This window comes from Chanos chanos, chromosome 7 (genome assembly GCF_902362185.1).
Source record: "Chanos chanos chromosome 7, fChaCha1.1, whole genome shotgun sequence".
Taxonomy (NCBI): domain Eukaryota; kingdom Metazoa; phylum Chordata; class Actinopteri; order Gonorynchiformes; family Chanidae; genus Chanos; species Chanos chanos.
This window is the reverse complement of record NC_044501.1, coordinates 1,966,659-1,976,658: the sequence shown is the minus strand read 5'-3', so window position 1 is coordinate 1,976,658 and position 10,000 is coordinate 1,966,659.

Below are 10,000 nucleotides of genomic sequence, written 5' to 3'. Positions count from 1 at the left end.
AGAGAGAGAAATGTCATTTCAGGAGAGAGACTGTAGAATATTCTCATACTGAAAGCTCCATGTTAACTTTTCTCCTCCACGGGATAACCTTACTATGACTTGGCAGTGATTCCGTGCTACGCATCTCAAGCTATGGAACTCCTCATTTTAATAGGTAACGGAATTTTTTTTGATGGAAATGCCCGGAAACGCTACAGAGCGACAGTGACAGTGGTTCAGTAGGGAGTGCTGTATCGCACTCACTTCAGTCGCTTTCCACTACCCGTCTACTCTATTTGCGCAATAGTGAAAGAAGTGGAAAGTTCACGCTTTTTGGTTCTCTCTGTCTCTCTCTCTCTCTCGCTCGCTCGTTCTCGTGCGCGCGTTCATTCCACATGTCAAGTCTCGACTCGCGCATTATGTGATGACCTGTGGACAAGCGTGGGAGGGGGAAGGAGGCGAGGGAAACCCGCTGGTACCTCCTTCCTCTCTCTCTTTCCTTCTCGGGGTTGACATAAAAAGGCTACTTAAAAATCCCTCACTCAAAAATCAGAAGAGTTGAAGACACAGCATCCACACGGTCGATGAATTTGGGATCCGCAGTTGTACAATCGGACTTCAGATCACTTGTGTTAACTGAAGGCTACCTGTGCTTACTCGTCTGGATATCTGTAAATTATACTTAATTTGCTCCATCTACTGAGAGATGTCATCAACAGATGTGGAAAGTCTACAGCCGACCACCCGTACCCGAAGCGGGTGTATGGATAGATTTTTGCTTGCTTCTGTTATCACACTCTTCGTTATGGTGGTTGGTACGGCGGGAGCGGCGTTAGTGCTGCTCAGAAACCTGCGCGAGGACTTGTCAAACGCACGCTCAGCTCAGCCCATGGAGAAAGACGGAACACATGCGGGGTTTATAACCGGTGACTCCTCGTACAAGGTTGGTTTTCTTAAATATACAGACCTGAAAGTGTTTTGAAAATAAAAGACAAGGAGACAAGAAAAATACAGCCTGGTTCTCCGGAGTAAGGTGTAATGGTTTTGTGAGGTGTGCAGTGGCCATCTGAGACAGAAAACTCGCTTGACATATTTGTTTTTGGAGGTAGCATGTGCTCTCTTTCATAAAAACAGACTGTTAAATGTATCCGTTAAACCTGTTAATATAGACCACTGTCCTCTTTGTGAGCCTTTATGCAAATTGTTTAAAAAAAACCAAACCAAAAAAAAAAAAAAAAACTTGCCACGGTCTCATCCCCCCTTTCCTCTCGTCTTCTCTCTCTCAGATGCAGAATTTTGCATATCTGCGAGCGACCCAGAGTAAGTAACTTCCACTCGCTTTCCTTCCTCATATGTTTTATATGTCGATTCATTAGTCAGATTATATAAACACGTTAAATCGAATCCTGATCAGAACACTAAGCGGAGAGGTAAATAATTGATAGTGTTTGTCTTTGGTTGACAATAAATAACAGCTATCAACAAATTTTGCTAGTAAGCGCTGTTTCCTAAGTTACAGTCTTTGCATTTCCAAGATACATGTCTTTGGATTTCTAGACTTTGTAAATATCAGCTCACTTGACTCACCTATTGCTCTCTGTTTCCCTCTGCAGGTGAGTTGAGGAATGGCACTGTGACCTGGGAGGGAGTTCAGTATGGCACGGGCGTCACAGTGGGTGCTAGCTACACATTTAACGACAACCAGCATGCTCTAAAAACAGACAAGGAGGGGACGTACTTCCTCTATGTCAACCTGGACCTGAGCTGCACCTTCCAGTGCACAGCAGGGGACTTACACATCCGCTTTTACAGTTACCTCAAAGACCAAGAGGTAGAACAGCTGTCGTGCCTCATCAAACTACCCGGGGGACCTGTCTCCACGCATCACACCAAGAAGTGCTGGGGTGTGCTCCCTCACCTGGAGAAAGACAGCCGGCTTCTGGCCAAAATGGAAATACCCAAAACAGGCCTGGAGAACTGGAAGCTGGAGATGAATACGTCAGGTTACGGAATCTTCCTTGTAGATGGTGCTGGGTTGAGTGAGAAGTGAAGGCAGATCATGGAAGAAAAAAAAAGAAGAAGAGGAAAAAAAAAAAAAAAGAAAAACAGTTCTACTCAATTGAATGTGTTAGCAAGCGTTTGACCTTTGCACTTTTGATCCAATCGGGAGAAAGACATTTTGTTCCCATGGCGATGGTCCATGACTTATGAGCCAAGCTCGTTGAAGCACTATTTATACATATATATATATTTTTTTTCTTACATATTTATACTACATTCACAACTGTATATATTTATATATATATAAATATATTTATATTTTTGTTTTATTAGTGTGTGTATATGGAAAAAATGGAGAGACATGTGTTAATGTTTTACTGTAAAACCGTCACTGTTGACATCTTTTATATGTATATTCGTAGGGATCACTACAAGGTGGGGAGAGTGTGAGATACTGTGGAAAAGATTAGCCCGGGTTTTAGCTGTTAGCACTGTCCTGGTGAACACTCTGAAGAGAAGATGCTTTTGGAGGAAGAGCACTCTCCTAGTCTCTGGATTAGCTGACCTCTCTTTGCAAAATAAAAGTCAGGAATTGGACTTTTTTTTATGTCCAGCCCTCCTGCTTACCTCAGCTTTGAGTTTAGTTATCGGTTTAGGTGAGTGTTCTACGAAGGCTAGCTCAGTGAGGTCAGTTTTACTCTGGCTATCAGTCTCTCTACCCATCCCCAGGAGTATTATTAGTACATTATAGGGGCAGTGCTGGGGTGAATGGAGTGTGTGTGTGTGTGTGTGTGTGTGTTTGCAGAGGTGACATACAGTCATTATTGTGGGAGTTAAAGAAATGAAGAGAAAAACTATAAAGCTGTGGTAATGAACAAGCTTTCCTCACTCAATCTCAGATGAATGTAAATCCTTCGTGTTCAACTACTCAATAAAACAGTGTTATTCATTCTGTGGTCTTAAATATGTGTGTGTGTGTGTGTGTGCGCGCGCGTGCATGTATGTGTATCTGTGTGTGTGTGTGTGTGTGTGTGTGCGCGCACGTGCGTGTGTGTGTATCTGTGTGTGTGTGTGTGTATCTGTGTGTGTGTGTGTGCACGCGCGTGCATGTGTGTGTGTGCGTGTGTGTGTGTGTGCATGTATGTGTGTATGTGTGTGTGTGTGTGTGTGTGTGCGCGCGCGTGTGTGCATGTTTGGGGAGGTCACATATAGTCAGTGTTGTGGGAGTTAGAGAAATGATCAGAAAAAGGTGTGTGTGAGTATACACGTGTGTGTAGGTGCATACCTCCACTTCACTTTGATTCAAAAGAAAGAGTGCATTGTCTTGATGGGTTTTTTTTGGGTCATGCCTGGTTAACGGATAGGTCTGCATCGGCTGTCAATTCCAGTCTAAATTCCAGTGATAGAATGAAATGAATCATTGGATTCTCGGCTCCCGCTGAATGGTGAGCAGTGAGATGTACCCGTGGAGAGGAGAGCGGAAGGTTCCGGAGGGGAGGGGAAAACTTGTGCTGCATTCAGGTCAGAGAAGCATCATTTACTGTCAGCATGGCAAATGCGGTTTCACTGGCAACCATAACATACAGCACAACGGATATACAAACAAGTAAACAACTAAACACTCATCCCCTTTCTCTCGCTCTCTCTCTCTTTTTTCTTTTTCTCTGTTTCTGTCTCACTTGCTTTCTCTGTTTCTCTCTCTGATTCTGCACACACATGCACATGTACACACCCATATGTATGTATGTATGTATATATATGTGTGTGTATGTATATATATGTGTGTGTGTGTGTGTGTGTGTGAGACAGACAGACAGACAGAGAGAGAGCGAGAGACAGTCAGACAGACGGACAAAGAGAGAGAGAGAGAGAGAGAGAGAGAGGGAGAGAGACAGACAGACAGAGAGAGAGGGAGAGAGAGAGAGAGAGAGAGAGTGACAGTCAGACAGACAGACAGAGAGAGAGGGAGAGAGAGAGAGAGAGAGAGAGACAGTCAGACAGACAGATAGAGAGAGAGAGAGAGAGAGAGAGAGGGAGGAAGAAGAAGTATGAATGTGCGTGTGAGAAGAAAAAAAGAGAAAAATGTATAAATGTTTCCAACACATCTTTCTATTTCACTCCTCTATCTCTCTCTCTCTCTCTCTCTCTGTCTCTGTCTCTCTCTCTCTCTCTCTCTCTCTCTGTCTCTCTCTCTGTCTGTTTCTCTCTCTCTCTCTCTCTCTCTCTCTCTGTCTCTGTCTCTCTCTCTGTCTGTTTCTCTCGCTCTCTCTCTCTCTCTCTCTCTCTCTCTGTCTGTTTCTCTCTCTCTCGCTCTCTCTCTCTCTCTCTCTCTCTCTCTCTCTCACTCCCCCCTCCTCTCTCCTCGTCTGTTTGATTCTCTCTCTCTCTGGTTTGAGGGCTACACAGAAACTGCTGATGCAGTGTGGTTTCTGTATAAAACTTTCAGCGAGGCAAGGAAACTGAAAAAAAAAGAAAAGAAAAAGTTCTGAGGGGCAGAAAAGGTGTGAAAAAGAGAGTGTGAGAAGGAGAGAGAGAATAATATTGAAGAAAGATAGAGAATAGTGATGATTCACTCCGAGACGAGAAACCTCTAAAGCTGAGCTTCCAGTTGTGTGGTTTGCATGTGGGTGTTTGTGCACAGATGTTTGTGTGTGTGTCTGTGTGTGAGTGTGTGTGTCTGTGTGTGAGTGTGTGTGTGTGTTTGTGTGTCAAAAGACAAAAATTGCGCAAAGTGATCTTCAGATAACTCTATTTGTAAATGTAATTGTAAATGTAATTGCAATTGTAGTGAAAGACATGAACGGCTATTACTCTCCCATAGAAGTGATGAGGGACGGTGACGCCAGTCAAATAAAGCCACGCTGTGAGTATGGGGCTCGGAGCCGTATACACGCCTAGTTTTCAGTGTTAGACAGAAAAGCCAGACTGAACAGAGAAGTTTTATATCTTCAAAAGCTTTCTGACACAAGCCATAACCAATCTCTGAATGCTGATCTGGGGCAACAAAAGCCCAGTTTATACCTGACTGGCACAGCAAGTCCACCGATCCCGATATCCCTCAGAGTGAATGGCAAACTCAGAGAGAGAGCCCAGTTTATACCTGACTGGCACAGCAAGTTCACCGATCCTGATATCCCTCAGAGTGAATGGCAAACTCAGAGAGAGAGCCCAGTTTATACCTGACTGGCAGAGCAAGTCCACCGATCCCGATACCCCTCAGAGTGAATGGCAAACTCAGAGAGAGAGCCCAGTTTATACCTGACTGGCAGAGCAAGTCCACCGATCCCGATATCCCTCAGAGTGAATGGCAAACTCAGAGAGAGAGCCCAGTTTATACGCTCACAGCAAACAGAGGGACCTTTCAGTCAAATTCTATTCACAGCTAAACATCTCTGATGCAATTCGTCAATGATAACTCATAATTAATTAGAGACGCCCCTTCCGACAGAGGAGACGCCCCTTCTGATGCAGAGGAGACGCCCGTTCTGATGCAGAGGAGACGCCCGTTCTGATGCAGAGGAGACGCCCGTTCTGATGCAGAGGAGACGCCCGTTCTGATGCAGAGGAGACGCCCGTTCTGATGCAGAGGCATTCCGACAGAGGAGACGCCCCTTCTGACAGAGGAGACGCCCCCTCCGACAGAGGAGATGCCCGTTCTGATGCAGAGGCATTCCAACAGAGGAAACGCCCATTCTGATGCAGAGGAGACGCCCGTTCTGATTCAGAGGAGACGCCCGTTCTGATTCAGAGGAGATGCCCGTTCTGATTCAGAGGAGATGCCCGTTCTGATTCAGAGGAGATGCCCGTTCTGATTCAGAGGAGATGCCCGTTCTGATTCAGAGGAGACGCCCCCTCCGACAGAGGAGACGCCCGTTCTGATGCAGAGGAGACGCCCGTTCTGATTCAGAGGAGATGCCCGTTCTGATTCAGAGGAGACGCCCCCTCCGACAGAGGAGACGCCCGTTCTGATTCAGAGGAGACGCCCGTTCTGATTCAGAGGAGATGCCCGTTCTGATTCAGAGGAGATGCCCGTTCTGATGCAGAGAGTGGCATGAGAGACTGAGGAGGTTGATGCTATGTCAGGGCCTTAGTCTCGTCAAACATTTGGGAAAGTCACACAGCCCGGTAGAGACATGACCCCCCCCCCCCCTCCCTTCCCCTCCAAAAGACAATACGGACACTTCATCATTTATCAAACCAAAGAGCATGAGAAGAAATTGAAATTGGGAGCTCAGCTGTGAGGTTATGCGGGGGGGGTGGGGGGGGGGGGGGGCACAGATAGAAAATACAGGAAGAAGACGCCAGGCTAGACATGAAGTGTTTAGTCATCATTACTCTAAGGGAAGAAATATACTGAGGAGTAAAATTCTCAGAAATAACAAATTACAGACATGATAACCTCCCTGCCAATGCAAACAGGCCTGACTGGAACCTAGACATTTGGCCTGAAGTGCTAATGGATCTGTCACTAACCATCTGGACTGGTGTCTCAAACTATTTCGACATCTTTTATGTAAGCGAGAACGAGAAACAATCCAAGCGTCTCGCGTCACAGCGGTGTCAGGGTGAATCCAGATGAAATCGTTTCTATAGCGTTTAGGTCAGAATTGGGCAAATCCTCAAAGTCTTTCCACTGCGTTTACAGTAGCGTAGGAAGGAGCCGGGTGACGACGTCACGATTCAGGAAGCTCAACACAACTGGGAAAGCAACCTTGTGATCTCATAGGTAGCGATTTAAGCGGTAAGTCGATGTTACACCGTCAGTCAAGCGGTGACGTCAGCATCACCCGGTTTTTGAGGATCGCGTGGTGTGGCTGAGCATGCAACCCTTATGCATTTTCGCGGCTTATTTTATGTACACAGATGTGGGGCTTGTTACAGCTAGGAAAACAAAGACGGTGTATTTAGTATTCTGAGAAATAAAATATGTCTGAGACCGGATGTTAATGGGCCATTTGGGCTGTTTTTCAGCAGAAAATGTCACAGCTACATACGGTTTTGATTTTGAAATATGGGTCTGTGGTGTAGAGAAAGTGTTTAACCTTGTTTTAAAGCATGTTCAAAGCATCGTCGAGAGAGAGAGAGAGGGAGAACACGAGGTGAAAACACCAGAAAGAGAAAGTGTTTAACCTTGTTTTAAAGCATGTTCAAAGCATCGTCGAGAGAGAGAGAGAGGGAGAACACGAGGTGAAAACACCAGACAGAGAGAGGAAGAAACTTTGTTTCGTAACAAGAAGAGAATTCCTTGCAATAAAGTCAGGGTCACTTCATGAGAAACTACAGTGGGCAGAAGATTGTGTTTGTGGATGTGCTTGTGTAGGACAGAAAGAGAGAAAAAACGAGATACATGGATATTTCCTTGTTTATGCACGTTGCATATTGTTTTATACATAGTAAATGTATTTTAGCGATGTCGTACGGCCGGACGTTTCTCATGATTTTGGTGTATTCATGGCTCGATGCTGCCATCTACCGACAGAATGAAGAACTATAGTTCATGTGTTACCACTGTCTGTTACAGGAGCGTACACACACAAAAACATGCAGACTCATGAACAAACTGCAGGGCACTTCCGTTAGAGTATGCAGAACCTCTCTCTCTCCCCCCCCCTCTCCCTCCCTCTCTCTCTCTCTCTCTCTCTCTCTCTCTATCTCTATCTCGCTCTCTCTCTCACTCTCTCAAATATCTTCTATTGCGATGAAAAAAAATACTTACACGCTTTAGTTTACCAAGAGCTACTTTTTTTTATTTTTATTATGATTAACCTGCTTTCAGTCAAATGTCCTCCTCACTTAGCGAAAACATACACACACACACACACCCAGAGAGAGAGAGACAAACAAATGCACACACAAAGACATACATGGGTGCGCGCACACACACACACACACACACACACACACACACACAAACACTAACATACACACACACACACACACACACACACACACACACACACAAACACTAACATACACACACACACACACACACACACACACACACATACTGTGAGTGTGTGTGAGGAACAGGAGCACAATACAGAGGAGAAACGGAAAAGTGAGTGAATAAACGTGTCACAACAAAAGAGGAGAAAAATAGAAGAAAAACAAACAGAGACAGGGCAGGAAGAAGCACCTGAGAGGTGAACCTCTGTCCTGTTTGTTTGTGGCTTCTGTTTTCTGGAAACTTCCTCTGCACGCTGAGTCAGCGTTCTGCACACTGAGACACCCTCCCCATCTCTTCCTCCCCTGCTCTCTCTCTCTCTCTCTCTCTTTCTCTTTGCACGTTCTCCATTTCTCCTCCCTCGCTCCCCTTACCACTTCCTCCCACTTTTCTCCATCTCTCTCTCTCTCTCTCTCTCTCTCTCTCTCTCTCTGTCTCTCTCTCTCTCTCTCTCTCTCTCTCTCTCTCTCATTCTCCCTTGCTCTCAATCTCATCGGATTCTCACAATGACTGCTTGTTCTCTCTCTCTCTCTCTCTCTCTCTCTCTCTCTCTCTCTCTCTGGCTTTCGGTTTGTTACATTCGTTTCTCTAAAGATGCAAAACTTGTTGGCTCAGAGGAGGAGGAAGAGAGGGACACAGAGACACAGAGAGACATAGAAAAAGAGACAGAGAAAAAGAGACACAGACAACAGAAGAGAGATGAAAGATCGATATGCAGAAACAAATTCAAGATTTACCATTAACCACAAATAAGCATACATGTGTCTCTGTGTGTGTGAGATAGAGGGAGAGAGAGAGAGAGAAAGAGAGACAGAGAGAGAGAGAGAGAGAGAGAGAGAGAAAGAGAGACAGAGAGAGAGACAGAGAGAGAGAGAGAGACAGAGACAGAGAGACAGAGACAAAGAGAGAGAGAGCGAGACAAAGAAAGAGAGAAAGAGAGAGAGAGAAAGAGAGACAGAGAGACAGAGAGAGAGAGAGAGAGAAAGAGAGAGAGGGGGAGAGAGAGAGAGAGAGACAGAGGGAGAGAGAAAGAGAGACAGAGAGACAGAGAGCACTTTTCTGCTAACTTAGGAGGACATCTTACTCGTGGTGTCTTGTCAAACAGGGGTCGATATCACCATACATCAAAAATACTACTGTTTTTGGTAAAATCAGAAGTGTGAAAGTGTTTTATTGGTTAGAGTTAGGTTTATGGTTAGGTTTAAGGTTGGGGTTAGGGTTAAGGTTTGGTGTTTCTTCTTTACTTTTGGTGTAATGGAAGTCAGTGGTTGGCCCCCAGAATTCTGCACACAAGGTGGGTGTGTGTGTGTGTGTGTGCGTGTGTGTCTGTGTGTGTGCGTGTGATAGAGAGAGAGAGAGAAAGACAGACAGACAGACAGACAGAGAGAGAGAGTGTCTGTGTGTGTTACACTTAGATAACATCTCTTTGAAATCAACCCACCACACAACACACATTGATACCTTTTATTTCAGAGTCAAGCCAACAGATTAAACTTAAATATGACCATTACAACACTATCTAAAGACAAAACAAGAGATACAACAGGGCATTGGACTTCAGTCCGACCACTGTAGAGGCAAACACCAGACCATGATAGACTGACTACCTGTCCACTGAGATACTGGAGCAACTGTAGCCAGGCAGCAAACCGAACAAAAGACAGTGCTGATCAGGTCGTTTAGTCCCACCCCCCCTGAGATTTCCACCAATCCTTAAACAGCTTCGACCAAATCTATCAAATCCCACTGTGGGTTGACTCTACCCCACAGTTTTTGTGTTTGACCTGCTTTTGTTTGGCAGAAATATCTTGTTAAAAAGAAGAAGGAGAAGAAGGAGAAGATGAGGAAGAAGAAGATGAGGAAGAAGAAGAAGAAGAAGAAGAATTACATCTGGGCACATGTGTGCAGTCCAAAATGAAGAGTCCGGTGATATTAAACAGGGCTCATTCAAATCTCTCAAAATCTATATCAGTGACCACACGCTCTTTTCCTGCCATGGGAGTTGATGTGACTGTGGGATTCTTAGCGGCTCTGTGAGTGAGAACCTGGGCCAAACTGGACCTTGGGTTTTGGATC